The sequence below is a fragment of the Calonectris borealis genome, chromosome 1 (genome assembly GCF_964195595.1).
Source record: "Calonectris borealis chromosome 1, bCalBor7.hap1.2, whole genome shotgun sequence".
Taxonomy (NCBI): Eukaryota; Metazoa; Chordata; class Aves; order Procellariiformes; family Procellariidae; genus Calonectris; species Calonectris borealis.
The window spans coordinates 92428432-92449789 of record NC_134312.1 but is presented as its reverse complement, the minus strand read 5'-3'; the positions used below and the strand labels follow the sequence as shown (position 1 = coordinate 92449789).

The following is a 21358-nucleotide window of genomic DNA, read 5'->3' as shown; positions in this document are numbered from 1 at the left end:
AAGCAGTAGTAGCATACATAAGGGGAGCTACATGTTCAACTGTTTGCGTGTTGGGCTAACATCTTCAAGTACTAAAGCATCTTTTTTTTTTTTTCCCTGAAAGCCTATAAAACTGAGGGCTTTTTTGTTTTGGTTTTGGTTTTTGGGGGGGGTTGGTGGGGTTTTTCTTTTTTTTAATTTTTAAACTAATCCTATACTTCCATTCAGTTATATTAAGCAGCTACCTCCAAGGCAAAAGACAAAGGCAGGTATACAAGTGGGACGCAACACTGAACCTCCAAGGCGGTGGAGGGATTTTGAGTTATTCCAAACTCCACCGACCTTCGAAATAACCACAGGTCCTCTTATAGGAAGAAAAAGAGTATACAGAAACTCAAATTCAGGGTGAATTACATGATCATCAATTTAAGTCTCAGAGATACGAAAGATGGAAGGTGGAAGAAGTTTGAGAGGAGTACCCAGAACTAACCAATTTCAGTCTTGAGCTTCAGATCCAATAAGCAGCCCTTTTAGCAAAGTTACCTTGTCTCATTGCTCTTTATGTTAGGGGGTAAATACTTAACGCGATAATTTAACCACAGAATGTTTGTATTAAACAGGGGCCTCCTGCTCTCTAGTTTCTATAATTTACAACAAAGAGTTTATTAAACACAACTCTTTCTGTCTGACATTCAAATTCATCTCTGCAACACACTCTCCTCTGGATTTACGCCACCGAATGAAATGCTTTGGAAAAACAAAATAAACCAAAACCCTGCTGTGGAAACAGGACAAATCTAGTTTCACATCCCCTGCAGAGAGAGAAACAAGACGGAAGTAAAAAGCACCAAATGGAGCTCATAAAGCTTCACTCTGATCTCAGCCTCCACATTCTGGCAGAAAGCACTACCTAAGAGATGTGCTCTGCTTCAAGTGAGAACAGCCTCTGATTGCACCGCGAGCACAAAAATATATTGTCTGTGAACAATTATCCTGAACAAACTCTGAATAAGGGAAATCTGACTACAGAATAAGGGGAAATGTGGTAGGAGGCAGGCTAATCGCCCCCCTCCCTCGCCAAGGCCTTATCTTGCATGCCAGCCATCTGTAGTAGCTGCGCCTGCGACTACAGTTTGTGGGCTCCGCTGAACCTCCTTTCCACAGACTGCCTGCATGGTGCCCCGCGATGAGGTGGCGATCGTCCCACCCATCAGACACCGTCCACCACGGGAGGGAAGTGATCTGAGTCCTGTAACAAAAGCAGTTTCTCGCTTTAGGTCCATTTTACCACAGGTAGTTGCTCATATTCCTTATAACATCCCATATAGCAGCGCATAAGCGGAAGGAAACCCATCCTAACCCACGGGTGCCATGGGGAGTTAATGGGGCTGGCGTTAAAATTCACTAGCTCTTTCTCTTTCAATACATCTACAAATAAAAATAACTTATTTGTTTGGAAGTCACTGCCCAAAATAGGAGCAGGTCCTGAACATTTTGAACCTAACACGACATACCTAGAAAGAGAAAGATGCAGACCTGAGTACAGCCTTTCTCCATTCCTGGATCCTGGGCATCTCCTCTTTAGTTACATCTTTGAGGACAATCAGCAACTTGAAGAGAAAATGCAGGTTAGGGCAGGAGTCCATTTTGGGGTTTTTGTTTTGTTTTTTTACTTTTACACAGCATCCTCGTGCAGTTTGGTACATGTATATGCATATGGTAAAGGAAAGAAAAAGCACACAACCAGATAGAGGGAGGCCACCTTGGGATCAACAAAGCTCTCATCTTGCTGGCAAAACTACTCTTGAATTCAGGTAGCAAACAGCTTTTTCTGCAAGAGAGCACAGCAGAATCTTTGCCCAAATGCGGGAGATTCTGTAACACAATACGTTGCTGACAGCTTTCTTGTGACCCCCAGATCATCACATTTACTTGAACTTCGAGTTTGGTTTATTAGTGTACTGGGCACTCTCTCTATATTCCTCATTGGGCTTTTACAGCAAGAACATCTTCGAATCCCATGTCATAGGATGGTCTCTCTTTTAGACTTTAGTCCTTTATTCCATTAGAAAGACAATGTTCTGCCGTGATTTTTTTTTTGTTGTTAATTAATTCATTTGAGACTATTCCTTAAATTTTCATTTTAATGCGTTTTTGTGTGTGGGTATATTAGTCACTTCTAAAGTTGCGTACAACTGCCACTGATTTAAAGTCTTTGTTAACGTGCATATACAAATCTGTTTGTATTATATATGCATGTGTCTGTATGTGCATGTGTATGCATGTATATATTAAAAAAACAAACCACAAAACCTTTCCAACTGCATCTTCCTCCCTCCTCCCTTCCCCATTCTGAGCAGGTTCCTGCTATCAACTGCTGGAGTGTGCTCACTCTACACCTAGAGCTATAATTATTTTGCTTTAATTTTACAAAACCTTTTGTTCCATTCCCACGAGCCCACCTGATCCTTATATTACACTTGCTCTATTAAAACACTCATGCAGAACAAAGCACAGTTGTACTGATTCATAAGTAACTCACCCCCCACCCCCTTCTCTTTTTCTTTCTACTAGGCTCATGCATCTTACTGCAGTTTCACGACACTGTCCCTGATGCCAGTCCATGGTCCCATTTTTGCCTTTTTTTCCTTTCTTTTAAACCATTATTTTTATGTGCTTAGGGTCCAATTACACTATTGTGTGCTGTTGTTTTGAATTGCTGTTGTTCTCAGTCATTTTATGTTATGCTCTTTGGCACGACAACAGATAAAGTGCAGAGGGCGTTATGGAATTTATTTGTTGTAATCAGACTCTAGGATTGTTTTTTATTATTATTATTCATAGAGTACAAGTGCCAAGGCTAGCCCTACATTTTTCCAAGGCAAGCAGAAGACCATTTGTAGCCCAGCCTCTGACACCAGCATACCCTATCTGCAGTAAAAGGACGCAGCAGCAGCGTAGGTCAAGGTGATTACTATTACTTGGGCATGGCCTGCATGAACCACTAGGCTTTACAGAAGACCAAACACACTGACAATACTTGCAATAGGATCTTCACAGAGGCACTGGGTATTTCAGATTTAGAAAAAGAAAAAAAAAAACAACAGCCTCTCAAAAATTATTGCTGAAAAATGGAAGGACAGAGTACAGCTCATGGGTGAAGATGCGAACAACAGAAGGGCTGTTTCATCTATTTGTCCTGTACAACAACTTCCTTGAGCTGACACAGCCTTCGTTTTCTGGCTTATAAAGCACCAAGCATGTTGTTACGACTAAGTAATGGATAAATAATAATCAGCCAGAACAGTGAGGAGCGGGTGCATATGGAGAAAGTGCTAGCAAAGAGCAAATAAAATTGAGCTCTCGGTAGCCATCTTTCCAAGACGGGGAGCAGGACATTTTGCAGTGCCCTCCTGAACACCACAGGCGGTAGGTGAGTACAGGAGAACAGACCAGGCGAAGGTGTGAGAGAAGGCAAGAAAGGGAAGGAGAATGGGGTGTGTGTATGTTTTTCTGGGTGACGGGTAACAATGGTGAATACTCATGATTTCTAGCAAGGAAAGAGAGTAACAGGGAAAAAGGGGAAATGTGGCAAGGCACAGAACAAACACGGCTGTAAGGGGTACAAATGAAAGTTGCAATTTACCAAAGAATAACCATTCTGCACATTTTATGTAGCATGTCAAATCTATCAGATTTTCTCTTATTAAATCATCATTCTACAGCAACAATCATTCTCTCAATCAATCCCCCGTGTTAACAACTCTTAGTAATGACTAACTTGGCAGGAACTGATGTTTACATATATTTTAAAGTCCTGAGCACTGTTCTGTATTTTTTAGATATTAGATTTCCTTTACGTTTTCTCTCTTATTTTTTAACCTGTTTTTAAAGAATGGATGCATTCAGTTGGAAAATAAAGTTTTGTAACACACGCACTCTCAGATTATGTTAGCTCAGGAAATTGGCAGTGGGATAAGAACAAAACCATTCACCTCCTGATTGCTGATTCAAATCTAGCCCAAGTGAGATAGTCACAGAAGCTATAAGCCTCCCATGGTGGCTTTGTGATTTGAGATTATTTTTTATGAATCTCAATCCACTTCAGGCCAAGAACCAGAATCGCAAATCCACTGCCTCAATGAGCATTAACTGGCATCACTGCACACAGTAACAGAGGAGATGCCGAAAAACAAACTGGTCCTGGAGACAGACTTCCCACCTTATCCTGGGAACTGATCATGAAAAAACAGGGTTGGTTGACGCAAATGTGCAGCACAGGGAAACATATATATGTATCTATCTACCAAACGGAAAACAAACCAACCCACCTGTAGTCACATCAGCTAGGTGCTGCAACATTTACCTGAAATGTGAACTGGTTATCCAAGACTTCAGCAGGCCTACCTTTCCCAAAACCAGAAGGTGTCTTATGCTGTGCCCCTGTATCACTTCAGAGCTGAGAGATAGGGAGGGCAGGAGGAGAGGAGGTCTTCCATCATAACTCCCGAGGAAGAAGCAGCAAGCCTATGCACTCCTTACCACTAAAAATCAAAAGGGCCACAGAGTAACTGCAAGCTTTGGTCATTCTTTGGTCCACTTTTCCTGCCTAGGTAAGAGGAACAAATGAGGCATTTAAATTTGCAGAAGACCAAACCTGAGGAGGGCTGTGTTGCACTTTTTATTTTATTTGGGACACGACTGATTAACAAAGCTATTAGCAAAGCTATTTCACTAAACAAACATCCTATAGCATCCAACAAAATAGTGATGCTCAGGCATATTTCCCATGGCTCCTTTTTTTAGGGAGCATGAATCATTAAAATCACTTGGGAATTAACTACTCCAGCTTCCTCCCTTAGATACGTTTGCTAACCTGAGGGGGGTAAAGGTCTCTGGACCCAAGAGTAGATCTAAGTTTTTCCACCATCTGTGCTGAAGTGCAGCCAATGCAAATTCCACCTTCAGATCTGCACTCCGGTGCCTCCCTCTTATGTTTCATTTCACACTTGTGATCTTTATTCCTTAGAAACAGGAAAAATGCACAGCTGATGAGCCATGTTTGTATGCAACTTGAAATTGTACCTTCAGTGGCTGTTGCTTGGACGTGCACTTGACTATTCAAAGGGAAGTGAGATGAGAAATACAGCTGCATTTTAAATGGCCAAGTATTCCTAATTTTACAAAGGGATTTTTGGAAGCAAATAGTTCTCTTCAAAGTTTTCAGAGACATCACTGAAAGTACTCACGTATAAAGCAAGGAAAAGTTGGCAGGAAGGTCAGACATTTCCCCCTTCCTTTGGTTTTCATTCAATTTTTTCTTCTTTTCCCTTTTGGCCAACAAAAAGAAGAGAAAAGAGAAGACACTAACGAATGAAAAATGAACAAGGATGGGTTTGATGGTCTTCGTCCAAAATAAAAATTTTAAGAAGGGGTAGCCTTTCAAGTTGTAAAGGATACCTGTAAATACATACACACATGTAACTTGTAAATGCTTCTATCACAGCAAGTTCTAGTAAAATGTATAAAAAAAATCTAAATATAGCTAAGTAGATAGAGTAAGTACAGTTAAATTCAGTTGATAAACTGGAAGAAGCAGACAAACAACAGCTAGTAAAACTATTAAGAATCTGGGAAAAAACACATCTTTTATATGAATTTAAACTTTGGATCTGACACAGAGAATGATGATTTAATTTAGGAGTCGTAAGGATAATAATGCTTACCCCACTGGCAGAGACTTCAAATACACATTGCATCTTTCTAAACTTATGAAATTGTTTTAAAGTATGTTTTAGGGAGGCTCCAGAATGAGCCAACTTGCCAAGGGAACCTCTATCTCCGTGGAAGCCAGTGTTCAGCACACATGACTCAAAATCGTAAATTACAAGATGGTCTAGTCCAGCAGAGCAAGGAACCACTACTTCAGAGAAACAGGTATGACTTCACTGAAAATAAAAAGAAATCATTTTCAGAATGCCCAGTAGACAATTTCAGCTCTCATTTAACATGAATTTTTACGGAGATTGACTACACTTCAAAAAACCACTTGTGAACTTGCTCAGTGTTTTTGGGAGAGCTGATAACACCAGGGATCAGAGAGAACTCAAAATCTAACTATGCCTCAATCTGCCTTGCCTATTGCGAGCAAAAAGGTAGCACTAGCCAAGCTTAGATCCAGGAGCTGCACACAGGCCACACCAACGTGCTGTGTACTGTGATGATGTGCTGTGCACTGGTGTGCTTTTCACATTGATGCGATGCTGTTTTCACAGTTTGATCAGTGAATCTGGACTCTTACAATTCTTGGTCTCTGTGGAAGCTCAGATCCTTACTCGTAGCTGGTTTAACTTACTTGATAACTGACACGTTGGGCTTGCAAGCACTGGCATTTAACCATCTTCAGTGACTACACGTACGTTGGAATCCAATCATCATTTTGTATACCGAGTGACCCACAAGCTGAGAGTCTTTACCAAGAGTTGGAGGACACACATGTTTACCATGACATTCCCACGACAAGGTGTTTACCAGTATGGATAGTAACACAGCAGTGAAAAAAACCTGTTCAGATATCTCCTACAGGAGAAAGTCTCAGATGAAGAAAGGGTACCCAAAGTGAAGATGCCATCACATGTACATGCCAGATTTGGCCTTGACATGGTATCTGAACCTAGAGTGGGCTTTGAATTTTACAGTTAGCTTCACATGTCCCAATTAGTTTCTCAAGCTGCACAGAAGTTCACTTTAGACATATAAAAGGAGACAATAGTAAACTTCTGAAAAAACATTACAGGGAATAATTGTGCTCTGGAGGATTTATTTATTTACTAATGCAAACAGTGCACACTGAGATAACATCTGGCAATGTTTATTACAATGAAACCCAATCAATACCTCTGTCTACTACAATATCTGTCCACAAAATAGTCATTCTTCCTGGCACTCACAAGAAATACTCAGCTATCTATTATAGTAGACTTTGTCAGCAAAACGGGAGGTGGTCACCTTAATTCTTCTATTCGAGACCCAAGAAAAGACAAAGAATTAGATGTACCTAGACACAAGAACAATGGTGGAAAACTACAGAGAAAGTTAGAGAGAGAGATGCAGCTTGTAGCATTGCAAAGAGCACACAATTCATCCCCATAGAATTTCAAAAAGGAATAGATCCCAGATCTTTTTTCTTGTGCCTCAAGGAGTTTAAACTTAGGGCAATCCATTACTTTTGCTAGAGAGCTACCAGGCCTTTTGTGGCATTTTAGAGCTACAAGTAAAGGCAGAAATTTTGACTTCTCATTTCATTTCGAAGTCAGAATTCAGAAAGAAGTGATACTGAACCTTCCCACATAACTAAAAAGCCAAAAATAAATTTGTTTTGAAAGTTCTATGTATTAGAATTTCCAAGTAAGCCCTTCCATTCTTTTCTATTTCTATATTTGCATTATTGCATGTCACTGTAGAAAAACTAGCAGTGTTTCGTGCAACGAAAAAAATCACTAAACATTAGCTTAGCACTTACTGAATCTTCACCTTTCCTAAACCTAAGTGCCTCTTGCAGTCTAACAAACAGATTGACGTGCAGTAGGACATGCATTACTACTTACATATCCCAAAATTAAGCAAAAAATAACAAAACCACACAAAACAAAAATCAGTATTGTTATTTTTCCTCCTTACATTTTTAACTACTATAATTTTGTTTTTATTGAAACAGTCATTTCCAAAGAAAAATGATACGTCTGATTAATGTGATTATTCATACAATAAATGTATATTTAATTTCACATGTTGCTGGCTCACTGTTCAAGGCATTTCTATTTGTACAGGGCATAGAGGTAAAATAAGACCTTCTGTGCAACATCAAGTCCTGAGGCATGAGTTATGTTCAGAAGTTATTGCGGTGATAAGTTACCTTTCTCCCATAAAAACTTCTCTTTGACAAGGTAATTGGGATTGTAGTTATGAAGTGGGGAGGGCGGGGAGGCAAGGGGACACAATTTGTTTCCCTCTCTACTGGTCTAGATCTACTGGGCAGAGTAGAGCACATTTTAGTTTGGACTAGTAAACTGAGCAGCCACAGTAAGCACAGCAGGCACCGAGGAAGCCATTATACGCAATGCCAATTCCTGTAATTTGTGTTAGGTAAGATTTGCATTAGGATTTTTTGTTTAGTTTCTCACCGTTTCTTGCCCTCCACACCACCGAAGTCATACTGTAACCTAAAGTTCCTAATGACGTGGCCGTTAGGAATGAATTAGGGAAGAATTTTAACAATAGTGCTATACTCGCAAAGTGATGAAAGACACAAAAGCTGACCTTCCAAGCACGGAAACTGGTGAAAAGCCCACTAAAGTAAATGGAGGCCCTACTTAAAGGGCAACAGTACATCCATCTTTAATATTCATCCATTACTGTCAATTTAGCCACATGAATTAGTGCTAGACTTGCAAATACACAGAATATTTGACCTAGCTTTAAGTGAGAAGACTGGGATTTCAAATGTGCAGAACAAGCTCCGTTATTTTTTTCTATATTTAAACAAATACAGGCCAAATACAGACTCGGTTTTGAAAGCTCTCAACACTGAAAAAGATCAGTGCAGGAGTTTCCATTTGCAGATCAGTGATGCAGAGGAGTAGAAAAGCCAAACTGAGACAGGGACTGGGAATTTTACACCTGGTTTCAGTGCAAGCAAGAGCCCAACCCCAGCCCAGCAGAGGACTAGTTTGTCTGAACCACATGCCGAATTTGCCAGTTCCTCATCGGTTCCACAGAAGAACGAACTGTTATGTAAGCTACTATTAAAACCGAGCCAGATAAAATGGGAGAGGGGAATAATTTCCAACCAATATAGTCTTATGAACTTTCACAAAAGAACGCCAAACCACCTAAAATTAGGAGATTAAAAACAAAATAAACCTTCATTCAACCACTACTGGGCAAAACCATGCATATGACAACTTTTATGTCACTTTGATATTAAAACAGGGTAAATCTAGTTGTTTCAAAAAAACATGAAAAGAAAGCATGAGGTATTTATTTTCCCATCGTAAATCCTTTTCCCCTACATCAGCTAAGGAAAGTCCTGCGCTTCCTCCTGTACCTCGAGGCTGACATGACGGTAGACAGAGCAGTCGGTGTCTGCCCCTCACCTGCTGGAGAGGTGGGAACACATGTATAGATGCATAAATGCATCAGGCATACCATAACCCACGCCATGCAAAGGGGCAGCTCAAGCACACACATTTGCGACACATCCTGTCTCCACTGAAAGCAATGTGGAAGAATCCCACTGACTTTATTGGGGCCAGGATTTCCCTCTTTATCTGTAAAAGAAGTGATCAGAAACTGGCTGCACTCAATACAGAAATGGTGTGCAGAGTTCTGGCAGAGATTGCAGGTGATACCATGTTTGCATAACCTCTCCGGGCATTACAAAGAAAACTTGCTTTGTCACACCGCTTACTTGCAGCCCTGAATTTCACTGAGTTCAATAGCCCTGAGTTGCCAGCTCTAGGAAGCAGCAGGGGGGAGTTACAGGCAAAGTCCTATCCCATTTGGACAGTGGGATGAAGTAGTGGCAGCACAGAGACTCAGTGTTTCACAATATGGGTATTTGGGCTTCCTACCATCTCAACAGAGAAAAAGCAGGAGGAAAAGTCTATTACCCTTTCTAGACTTCCACCAGCACAACCATGATTAATCACAATGTGGCTTTAAGAATTAGTTCAGTATTAAATAAGGAACACCTATTTTGCTATACAACGTATTTCTTTTACAAGGTTTTCTAGGTACAAGGAGGCTTAAAGAATAACTACTGTATGGTATGGATACATTCTAAACATTATGACAGAGACAGTGTAAGAGATTTTTAGAAATTAAATGCTTTTAAATGTAATTAAATCATAATAAAGATACCACATAGAAAGCTGTGCCCCTGACAGTCTGACAATGCAGGGACATCAGAAATGTTTTCCACCATCATAAGGCACGGGAAATCTATGCCTATCTCATGTTGCTGAAAGGCAAATTCCATAGGGGGATAGAAAATGTATTTTAACAGCTGATAATTTCATAAAAAGTAAAATTTACCCAGCACATTTGGAATTCTCTGGGACACTAATGGCTGCAGTGAGGAAAAGATCCTTTCTGTGTTTCTTACTGGTAAGAAATCCTGTCCGTGGAAGAATCACCGAGCTTTAGCCTCTAGAGCTTTCCTTTGGCTGCCTCTAGGTTGCACTCCACCCAGCAAGATTCTTCCCTTTGCCCTTAACACATCCCAAGTACTGGATAAAGACCCTAACTCTGGGGTTTGAATTCCACTCGGAGTCAAGCACCTAAATGTTACTGCATCTAGCTTTAAAGCCCCTAAAATAGATTTGGACCTGGTAGCAAAGTGGCCTTTCATCATTGATTTCTGTATCTGCAACAGTCTAAGACTTCACATATGAGAAGAGAATGAAGTTTTGAGAACCCCAGAAGTTCAGGGACTATCTGAATGCAAAGCTTTGGTTTAGTACCACTCCAAAAACATACACATTAATATAAAAGATTTCATATTTGTTATAGATTATAATCATACATACTAGTTGTGATTACCTTCCTGCATGAAGAATTCTCCAGTACTCTTGCCAGAGGACAGTTCCCTGAACAGGGCAGGAAAACATTTGAGGTGACCGTGACTGGTATCCAGAGGACACTAAATATTTGCCAGATACTCAGGGTTGTACTAATATCTGAAGATTTTCTACAGCGCAGTTCTAGATTCACATATGTCAGCACATAGATGCAAGACCACCGCAGCATAACAAAGACTGGTAAAGTGAACAGGAGTTTGTCATGGCAAACAAATGTCTTCCTGAATGGCAAGCGTGATCAGAATAAGGGCAGATGTAGCTGTAAAGAGCAGTATTTTCTAAACCACACACACACACACACACACACACACACACAAAAAGAGGCTGAGAAGTAGTAACATGTCAATTTGTGACACAGGAAGAAACAGCAAACAGTATCATTTCTGGGGTGATTTTCACATGACCAAGAGGCAACGGAACAAATTCAATAGCACCGAAGCCCTGACAAAGGTAAAAAGCATAATGCTTTCCTTCCTGCAGGATTAAAACAATTATAAGGAATCAAAACTCTTACATTCAGGTGCCATCCATAAGCATCAACACCTATAGCAACCTTGCCTGTTGACTCAGAGATTTCTCACTTCTAATTGTGCTATATTTCCTGTCAGGATGATACACTAATGCAATTCTATACCCTCTTGGTCACCTGATTTCTGGTCCCTCAACACACTCTCTCTGCATTCCTCAGGCTCGTGTGATGCCCGACCGCTGGAATTTCCCTCTAGTTGTTAACTGCATCCAGGCAAAAGCTGTCATTTACACACTAAGCCTGCCCCAAAGGGTGATCATTTTATAGTTGTTTGCTTCAGCAATCCAGTATTACTTGTTCTGGAGAAGTGACAGCCGCTCAGACATAAGAAGGTTAGCTGTGTATTAAAACAGGGCAAGACACATGACAAAACAGATTACCCTTCTTGCTCAAAACCCTAATGAATGGAAAAAGAAACTGAGGAGAGATGAGAATTCATCTGCCTCCGGCTCAGTCTCTGATGTTCGGCAGATTTTCCCATTGATGGTCTGATCTTGCAAACTATACACACAGGAACTGTGCCACTATACCCTACCTAAATGAACTGGGACTGCAGGATCATGACCTAAGCCGGTTCATAGTCAGAGAAGACATGCAGTGATCTGGCGCACAACTGCTATCATTGCTGCTGGGAAATACCTACCTAATTCCTTGAAAAGGTTCTGCTGCTAAGAGACACAGGATTCTCGGTTACTCATTGCCAGTCTTGAAAGAAATGAGATAACACTCTTCCATTTTACAAAAGATTTTCATTATTCAAAATTTCCATGAGAACATTACATGAAGGAGAATGAAACTTCTCAGGAAACATTATGAAGGCAACTAAAAAAAAAAAAAATCTGCCAAGGAAAGCAATGGGTTCAAAAAAATTTGTTAATGCAGGCTCTGACTCAGAGGTGCCTTCAGTTATTACTGACACCAAAACATCTTACAAAGCCAAATACTTTTCCAATGGCCTTTAATGGCACAGACCGATCTGCCAAGTGCTCACTATCTCCAATCCGGCTATCTTGCTGCCAGCTCCTGCAAGCTCCTACAGGAGAGAGGTATAAGAGAAGGAAGCAAGGAACAAGAACTAAGTCCTTTTTGAACCAAAACACTATAAGATGATGACACATATGATGCTGGAGGAATCCTTCTGTCATGAGGAAATACAGGACTGTTAAAATATGTATTTGAAGGACAGCATTCCCTGTCAGACTTCTGAAGGCCCTGCAGAGCGTGTACTGGCACCAAAGCCACAGACATGTCAGCAGTAGATGATTTATTTTTAAAAATAAATAAATAAAACAAATATTCTGATCTCTCTCGTGCCACTGGAAACTGTTGAAAACAACAGACCAATTTTTACACAACTGAGATTAAAATCTCTTCTAATCTATTACCTAGATGTAGGGGCAATGACAGGAAAGAGGGCAATAAGAAGAACCAGATCCTCTATAGTAAAATTCAGAGCTAGACCACTTACACTAATGAAGAAAACAGACCAGAAAGTTTGGGTAACTTACATTCATCAGACTGCCCTACATCAGACTCTGGAATTTGAAATGATTCAGTGAGAGTGTCCTCAGGGACACTGATGTAAATATAGAATAACCACAATGCCTTTCTGTGGAGTCCCTCCCATTATACACTGGTTTAACTGAAGAATTTCATTTTGGATAGGACAAAATAAGACTACCAAGGCTTGGAAAAGGCCAGGTCTATGTTGCCTTTTTTCCTTTTGTAACTTATCTGATGACATCTCTGGTCTAAGATAACTTTCCTTGCTCAATAGTATTTAGTCTTTCTTTTATCTCGAAGTAGACCAGCAAATGCTTTGATAAATGGAGTGAAAGATTTTCCACCTTCACCATAACATCTTCAGGTGCTGAAATGCTGAAGTGTTTTGCAACTTACTAAAGTAGTGCTACTCAGGGAATCAACGCTAATATTCCCATGCCTTTTTAATATGAGTGAATCACAACCCATACTCCTTTATATAGTAAAGCAACCACATGCTGGAGAGCCATTTTCCTATCTTTATCTATTGTGGCCACTATTCTGCAAAAACAAGAGCTATGACCTATGAAAAAAGTTGGGATTCTACCCATTTGTACACTACAACTGATGCCCTTAGCATACAGACCTACAACAACAAACAAACAAAGCCCCACACAACCCCTCCGCCTCCCAGAAAAAAGAAACCTTAAACATTTGCAAGAAAACAAAAAAAGCACAAGGGACTTAATCGTCAATCATCCCCAAATCTTTTTTTGTGCCAAGTTGTGAACGGGACTGATTAAAACCAACCTGAGAACTAACAAAATTTTCAGGCTGGCCAACTGCATTTTGAATTTGCAGTTTCATTGCAGTTTCATCTTTCAAGGATGTTTACAGAAAATTCAGAAAACAGAGACAATCACAAAGCTCCCCATCTCCTGAGACATTTACCTTTTTGTAGCAGGCTTTACTACAGCCCCATTACATATTTGCTCTGATCATCAATCCTATTTGCAACTTTCAACTCTCTCCACGATCTGTGTCAGAGGCCTTTGTATCAGGCAATACCTGGAGTGTCTCCATTCATCCAAATTTTAAAAACCAGTAACTGAAACAAATCAGCATTTGTGCACCGACTGGAAAGAAACCATGCAGACTGACAGCGACTGAAAATTTTCCCTCGGTGTCTATAGGACTCCCTCCCCTGTCCTTCTCTAAAAAAAGAAGGGTCAAAGCAAAATGCTGGCAGCCCAATGAAATCTTTGAAGAGCCAGTATGGTTTCAGTTATGAGAGGATGGAAAAATGAGAACCCTGGGGATCTTTTGGGAACATTAAGCTTTATTAATCAGGAATGTATTAGCCACATACCAACATTCCCAAACGGTACGCTGAATCAGAGAAACACCAGGGAGCAACAGAACGCATCCAGTCTGGTCTTCTGCCTTACGATGAGTTCTAGCACACCCCGAGAGGTGGTTTTCAAAGCCATTTCTTAAAAAAAGAAACCTCCCCTGCTTCCACAGTACCTACAGGTTGTGCGTCCCAGTGCTTTACAATCAATACAGTCAGAACATGGTTCTTAATATGTAACTTGGTAATTTTCACTGCTTGTTGAACGGATTTCTTTAGGTCTTTCTCCCAGTGGATATGAAGAACAATTAACCACTGTGCTCCTGATTATAACTTTTCACTCACTAGAATATTTTTTTTCATATTCTCCTTAACATACAACAAAAGCAACATTTTCAGAAGCATACAATGCCATGTAGGGCTCCTCCGTATCCTCTTGCCCCTGGGCCAGATAACAATCAACCTGTTTCTGCTTTCTCAACAATTTTAACACTAGGACAATTTCTGCCTTGACAAACATTTTTGACCTCTCCACATTTCCACTGGGGTTCCACAGGTAGAAATCAGGGCAGAATTTATCCCCATGAGTTTCTGCATTAATGCCTTGGTATACGAAGGGGAAAAGGCAAAATTAATTCTCTTTGTTAATGCTAACACAATTCCTCAGTGACAGTCAGCCCCAAGACATTGATCTTTGTTCAAAGGAAGCACACATACATACTCATTTCACATTTGTACAAGTCTTCTCCATCGTAGCTTCTACAAGCCAGTAACTTCTGCGTCAAAAAAACCCAGCTTAACAAACTATTGAGGGTTTATACTTTGTTAGAGGAATAGGAACTGGGAATTTGCAGGGCGCAACAAAGCCTATCTTAGACATGAGATCCTAGTTAAAACAGCAAGTTACAAGAGGGAAGGACAGATCCCATATCCATCAGGAACCGCAGGGATTCTTGCACTGTAAAGAACACGGTAGGGTAGCTTGTTTGTTGCTTCAAAACTCTTCCTTCATTTAAAAACACTACTGTGATGGACGAAGTCCTTCTCAGCCCTGACATCCTGACGCTACACAGGCAGCACGCACTCTTGGAATGCCAGCTTACTGTGTCACATTGGCTTGGGTTCTGCCTGCTCCTGTCCTTATGCCTGCAAGCTCAATTGAACTTATGAAAATTCAAACTGTCTTCTGTCTGTTTCATACATCATCAGCAAACAATCACCAGACAAAATGAATTTGCTCTCTGTAATTTGGAGGCTACACAAATGTCTCTGCTGTATAATACAAAAAAGGGGAATAAAGTTTGGTATGCAAGGTTAATTCAGCATGGAGGAAAGTAGCAGAGAAACAGACGGAGAGAGAACACGAACAATAAAATACTCAACAGTGGGGAGAGTGACATGAGAAATACTTCTGTAAATTGGAGTTGGCCTTGATACCTTTGAATGATGGAATTAAACAAAGGCACAAGTGAGTTGTGAAAGATCACCCCCATGAGTGGCTGCATCTCCATCCCTCGTGATTTGTCTACACAATATACTTATTAATAATAACAATGGTTACTATTTCTCCTCCAAGAGCTTTGCAAACACAAACTCAGTAATGTTCACAGAGCTGTATCAGTTTGAACCAGATTGAAAGACTGATCTGCTGAACAAGGCACAGCAAGGTTAAATGACTTGTCCAATGCCACTCAATGAGTCAGCATCCATCAAGATCAGAGCACTGGATCTCTTGGTCAGTAATCAGATCACAAGGCTGCATAAGGCTGAAACCTTGAAAAATCTCTCTTTTTAACAAAAATAAAGCATCGTATACTCCTTACTGGTGTTAGCCGATGGCAATGTAACTAAAACCACTGCTTTGAGAGCACATCCAGTGTGTCTCTTGAATAGGTTTTCAGGTTGTGTGTACAGAATCTTTTTCTTTCATACACAATACGTTGTCATTGTCTCCTTCTAAAATCAAGTAGACGCTGAATGTGAGCAGAGGTAGCTCCTCATAGTAGACTTAATCCTATTTGGGGTTAGTTGCCAACAGCAAAGTACTTAACCACATACTTAAAGTATTTGAGTAGTCCCGTGGACCTCAATGGATCTACTTGCCTATCAATCTACATAACTTTAGTACATAGCAAAACATGGCCAGAGCACCCAACATAGCACGAATCCAGCCCACAGAACTTTTCCATTAAGAGCATGCCTGCACTACATTTAGAAGGCTGTGCTTTTATGCAACTGCCTGCCAGATGTTCACGCGTTGTGAATCTGTGTTTTCTTCTAATGCCATGTATCAAGTCAAGGATATTTTCGTATCAGCTGAAAATCTAGCCCATCTTATATTAATCAGTTGCTTTAGGGACACCCCTACCCTAAAGCAAGTTTTCCACCCTTCAATTAACGAAATCCAGTTCAAAAAAACCAGAAAACTACCAGAACACGGCTTGCCTTTTCTTCTTCCTATTTTCAGGTTAATACAGGAAAGCCATACTGGGAAGTTCACTTTTAAAGATCTTACAATTAGAGACACCTGAACATACATAGGAAACAAATGAAATCCTTAAAGCATACTTCCTATAACGAAGGTGCCCCCATTTTTACTGTGCCAAGTTACTAGTTACATGGGCACAAGATATAGCAAGAATCACATCCTCATTTTACAGTATAGATGTGCATATCTAAACTTCCCCCGCCTTGTGCTTCTGTATTCCAAAGACAGGCTGTATGCCAAGGCTACAGAACTCAGGAGCAGCTAGAAGTTTACAGGTGGGGTATTTTTTTTTTTTTTTTTTTCGAAGAAGCAAATGACACAAGAAACTCAAAGATTAGAAACTTAGACGTTTACTTCATGGAATGGAAAGAAGAACTGGGCAGGGCAGAACAGAACAAACTTGGGAGTCGTGACCCCAGACTCCATTCCCAGTTTGACCACTGATTTACTCTGACCTTGAGCAACCTGCTCAACATCTCTGCCTTGATGTGCTTGCCACCCTCGATGATAAAAAAAAAAAAAAAAAAAAAAAAATTTCCTATACACGAGTTTTACCCTTGTGTATTTCTTTCCCCTCCAAAGCCTAGAGTCTCATATAACTAAAAAAAGCCCATTCCAGCCAGCACCAATCATCAGGCCCATATATTGCTACCTGGTATTTTGCCTTAGGGCTGTCTATGCAGGACTTACTGACCATCTGGATCCTAAGGATTCAAAGAACTTGCCTTAATTCACTCCTCACTCCGCTGCTGCATTTTGGAAGGAGAATTACTTCTACTTTCCCACAAAAGTTCTCCTGATTGTTCACACAAAATTGCAAGACAACTTTGAAATTCTGTACTCACAGATTCAGAAGTGTTCTCCCACTTTTCCTCCAACACCTACCATTAAATTGCTGCTGGGTCCAGCAAATCCATGAGTGTTTTCAACTCGGCTCACCAGTGTAATTGCAAGGTTAACCTCTGGTGGCCAGGGAAGCTGCTCATATTCAGGAATGATGAGCAGAAAATGTTAAATACTATTCACTGGCCACAGCCTGCAGTTAATACACAATATTTAAACAACACAATGGCATGGCCCTTGCCAATAATGTAAAAACACAATGGAGTAGAGCCAGAATGGCACAATCTGCCTGCCTGAGTCATGCTTGGCGCTCCACGCTGGAAGGGGCATGCATTAGCTGCCCACAGTGTACTGTACCCTTCAGCTAGTTTAAAATAAATCATTGAAATACAATTTAAAAAAAAAATTGGGGGAAGACGGGGGAAGGAAGGAAAAATTCCATGTAATAGTTAAAATATTTTAACACTGAAGTACAAAAGTACCACTTTGGAAGAAGGCTCTGGATTTCATTACAGACTGCACAAGAAAACAAACCAAGTTTGCTTTGTAATATTCCACAGCTTTGTACTGTCCAACTAAAATCAATTTTTTCCTACTATCTACAAGCTCCTGGATTTTTATTCATATATTATTCCATTAAATTCAGAGTATCTGAATCTACTATATTTTTCAATCCTCTTTTGCGTGCCTGTTGTTCAGCCACTGAAGTTCCAAATCTTAATTATTGTCCCAAATACATTCAATACACAGATTCTAAATAAGGCTAGATCAGACTGATGTAGAATCTGACTTGCATTTATGGAATAACTATGCTCTTAGAAAGAGACTCCTTTCTTACTGAGACACATAAGACGTTATTTTGACTGTTTTGTTATGTCACAGCACAGTTGAATTAGGCATTTCTGCCTTCGTCTACACCCTAAAGCAGCCGAAGCCCCCTGTGATGTCATCAGAAAGTTGTTCGGTTTTTTTCTTGTGTAAAGAAGAAAAATTTGTTATGACATCACGAAAAGAGAATAAACTATATTTTATGCTATAAGGAATCTTCTGCTACTTTCTGTTATCTCTGCACCGAAGTGCAGAAATCCTCACTGACAAAGCGACAGGAACTGTAAGTCAACAGACAGAGAGATGCATGCTATTCCTAATAATATTCAAAACAAAGCAGGAAAGAATGATCTATTCAAGGGTCTGACATTAAAGATCTGCAAGATGTAAGTTCAGTTTTAATTTTTAACTAAAAGATCCTTTGAACTTCTAAATCCCATTCAAGGGGACTCTGACCTTTATCCAAGACCAGCTACTGTGGTAACACTTTAGATGCATATAGAGGAAAAATACGGACAAAAGATACCGGAAAAGCTTTTACTTACAGGAATGCAGTGCAGCTTAATCTTTTTGTTTTTAAGGTGCAGTGATTTCAGCATCTACAATGTAACTTCAGGCAGTCTGAAAAGAAACAGGTTAAAATCTCTTTCAGTTATAATTGGTATTTCAGATTTAATTAAAAATTAAACTTTCATAATGTTTCACCATCCAAAGCAATGCATTATCAGTCAAGCGTAGCCTTTTTTTTTTTTTTGTTAAAAGAAGCTCTTCCCAGAGTAGTTTGCAATGAAAGAAGAAGGGGAAAAAGGCAATTGAGAGTAGCAAAATATATTTCTTCAGCAAAAGATCTCTGAATAACTTGGAAAGAAGCCTTCTGCCACTTAATTTTAACAATCAACCTTATACTAATTAAAAAAAAATAAGCATCACAATTAAAGAAGAGAAAAACACCATCACATACCAACGACTGTGAGGAGAAAAATGTTAATTTCAGCAAAACAAGGACATTGCTAGGACCAGAACATACGCACCAAAAGGGAAAATATGGTTTTACATAATGCCAGCCAACAACATTTTTTTAAATTCATTCTACAGCATGTAGCACTTTCAGACGGTTGCATGGAGAAGCAGAGAAAGACAGACAAGTTCAAAAAGAGGAAAGCTGTTTTTAAAGTGTACAAGGCAAAAGGTCCCTTGCACCCTTTTGTTAAGGGATATGAAATAGCTACCCTATAAAACTGCAAGGTTTCTTATCATGTAAAATAAATGTCGTTTTACTGTGCAAAAGAGATGATTAAGAAGTGGTAGCTGTAGACATAGCATTTGAACAGATGCAAAAAAAAAAAAAATTTTTTTTTCCAAAATGCAGTTGGAATGACAATAAAACTCCAGGGGTTGCACCATAAATATGACTTTAAATGTTAGACTGGAGTTTAAAACCTGTGGTTTTAATTATAACTAATTATAAAGGCTCGAAAACCAGGAGAAATGAGAAAAACAAAAAATATTAATAATAAATTAGAACAATTTTGCAATAAGTTGTCAGGATTTGGCCTCATAACAACAAACCATACAGCAATACACACAGCCATATACAATGCACCAATGATTCATTAAAGAAACAAATCAAATCTTGATTAAATTTTATTTTTAAAAGGTGACAGCAGAACTTGCCTAATTTACCCCATTCAAAGTCAGAGCTATTCTCTTCACCAGCAGCACACTGACAGAGATCTGCAAATAAATCCTGGATGCGAATCTAATACCGATTTTGAATGTCCCACAGGCTGGGGGCAATTCCTAAGTGAAATTTTTTCTTTGTTCTCCCATGAGTAAAAACCCAGTTATTCCGACTTCAGTGTTATATGAGCCTTCCCAATCTGTCCCCAGAGATGTTTAAAAAGAAATGCACTGGATCAGATGATATACTGTCACACAAACATGTTCATACACACATGTATACCACAAACGGGAATGAGCTCAGGAACTTATTTTTAGGTTTAACTTTTCCACTCTGTCAAGATCAAGACGTATTAAAAAGCAGGAGGCAAAGCAGAGAGCGTGGAAGGGGACAGCACAGCAAGAATTATCAGATCTTATGCAGAACCAATTCTTGAGCATCCAAATGAAGGAACAAGAGCCCCCAGACAGAGGCAGCAGGACGATGCTGCCACAGAACAACCTTTATAGGCTTCGATGAAATTTTTCGTGAAGGAATCATTTGAGAAACATGTTCCTCGTCCTTTAGACAATCTTTACATCAAATAACTATCCTTCTTTCTCCTGATTGGCGTCTAGTAAGATAGGCAGAGGAACAGTGGAGAAATCCACACAAAAAAGCCCTGAAGTCCATCAGAAGTAGGCCACAGCACAACTGTCAGATAAGTGGTAACAGCTTCAGCCTCTGAACTTCCCTTCCCTTCCCTTCCTTCCCCTTCCAATTTTACCCTTTTCTAACATCTTCAGGACTGGAATGCTGGCTTGCTGGCAGGGAAGGAGAGGGGCAGTAGTACTTTCAATCCAAAGCTATTTCTTTTAATGAATGCAATGAAAAACTGACCTCAACTGAGAAAACAAAGAGCATTCACTGAGGGTGAAATGTATCCCTGCATAGAGAGCCAGCATACAGACTGCGCCTCTGAAGCCCTATTCTGATGACCTAAATAGGAATAAATTGGTGCACGGACTTCATCACGGTGAATTTTGTCCAAAATACCCATTTTCTGGTAGAGAACGAGGAAGCATTTAGCCCTCTCCTATCAAAGCACAAAGGTACAGCACCCCCTTCCCATGCCGGGCACCATCCTAACGACTGCTCTTCAGTGTATTTTCCTAGAAGTTTTAACCTTCCTGCTCCGTGCACATTCTTCCGATTGGAAAGGAAAAGAAGGACGTGCAACATCTGGCGTTACTTTGCAAGTTAAGCAGCGGGGCATAGTGCCTGCAGATAAAGCGGCCCCTTTCCTCAAGGCAGGCCTAACCGGCACACGCTACGATCTACCCATTAGAAGAAATAGAGCCTCGGAAACAGCTCGCTGTGAGAGCATGTTCACTGCCATCTTGAAAAACTTCAATTAAATAACCGTAGTTAACAGAACACCTGACATACAACACACACAGGCAGAGCATCTCGAAGAGCTATTTTAGCGACAGGTTGGAGTTAAACCCGGAGCAAAACCTACAGAAAACCTCATTAAGCTCAGAATACCAATCGTTGC

General features: G+C 40.1%; 1 protein-coding gene across 14 annotated transcripts in view; it reads right to left on the bottom strand.

Moving 5' to 3' along the window:
* The window catches only part of ZBTB20 (zinc finger and BTB domain containing 20), a 503318-nt gene that overhangs the window by 309395 nt on the left and 172565 nt on the right, over positions 1–21358 (bottom strand). For all 14 annotated transcript variants that reach the window (XR_012676358.1, XR_012676362.1, XR_012676359.1 and 11 more), the window contains exon 4: positions 18686–18761. The gene's annotated coding sequence lies outside the window, so the exon portion shown is untranslated. The remainder of the gene's footprint in view (positions 1–18685; positions 18762–21358) is intronic.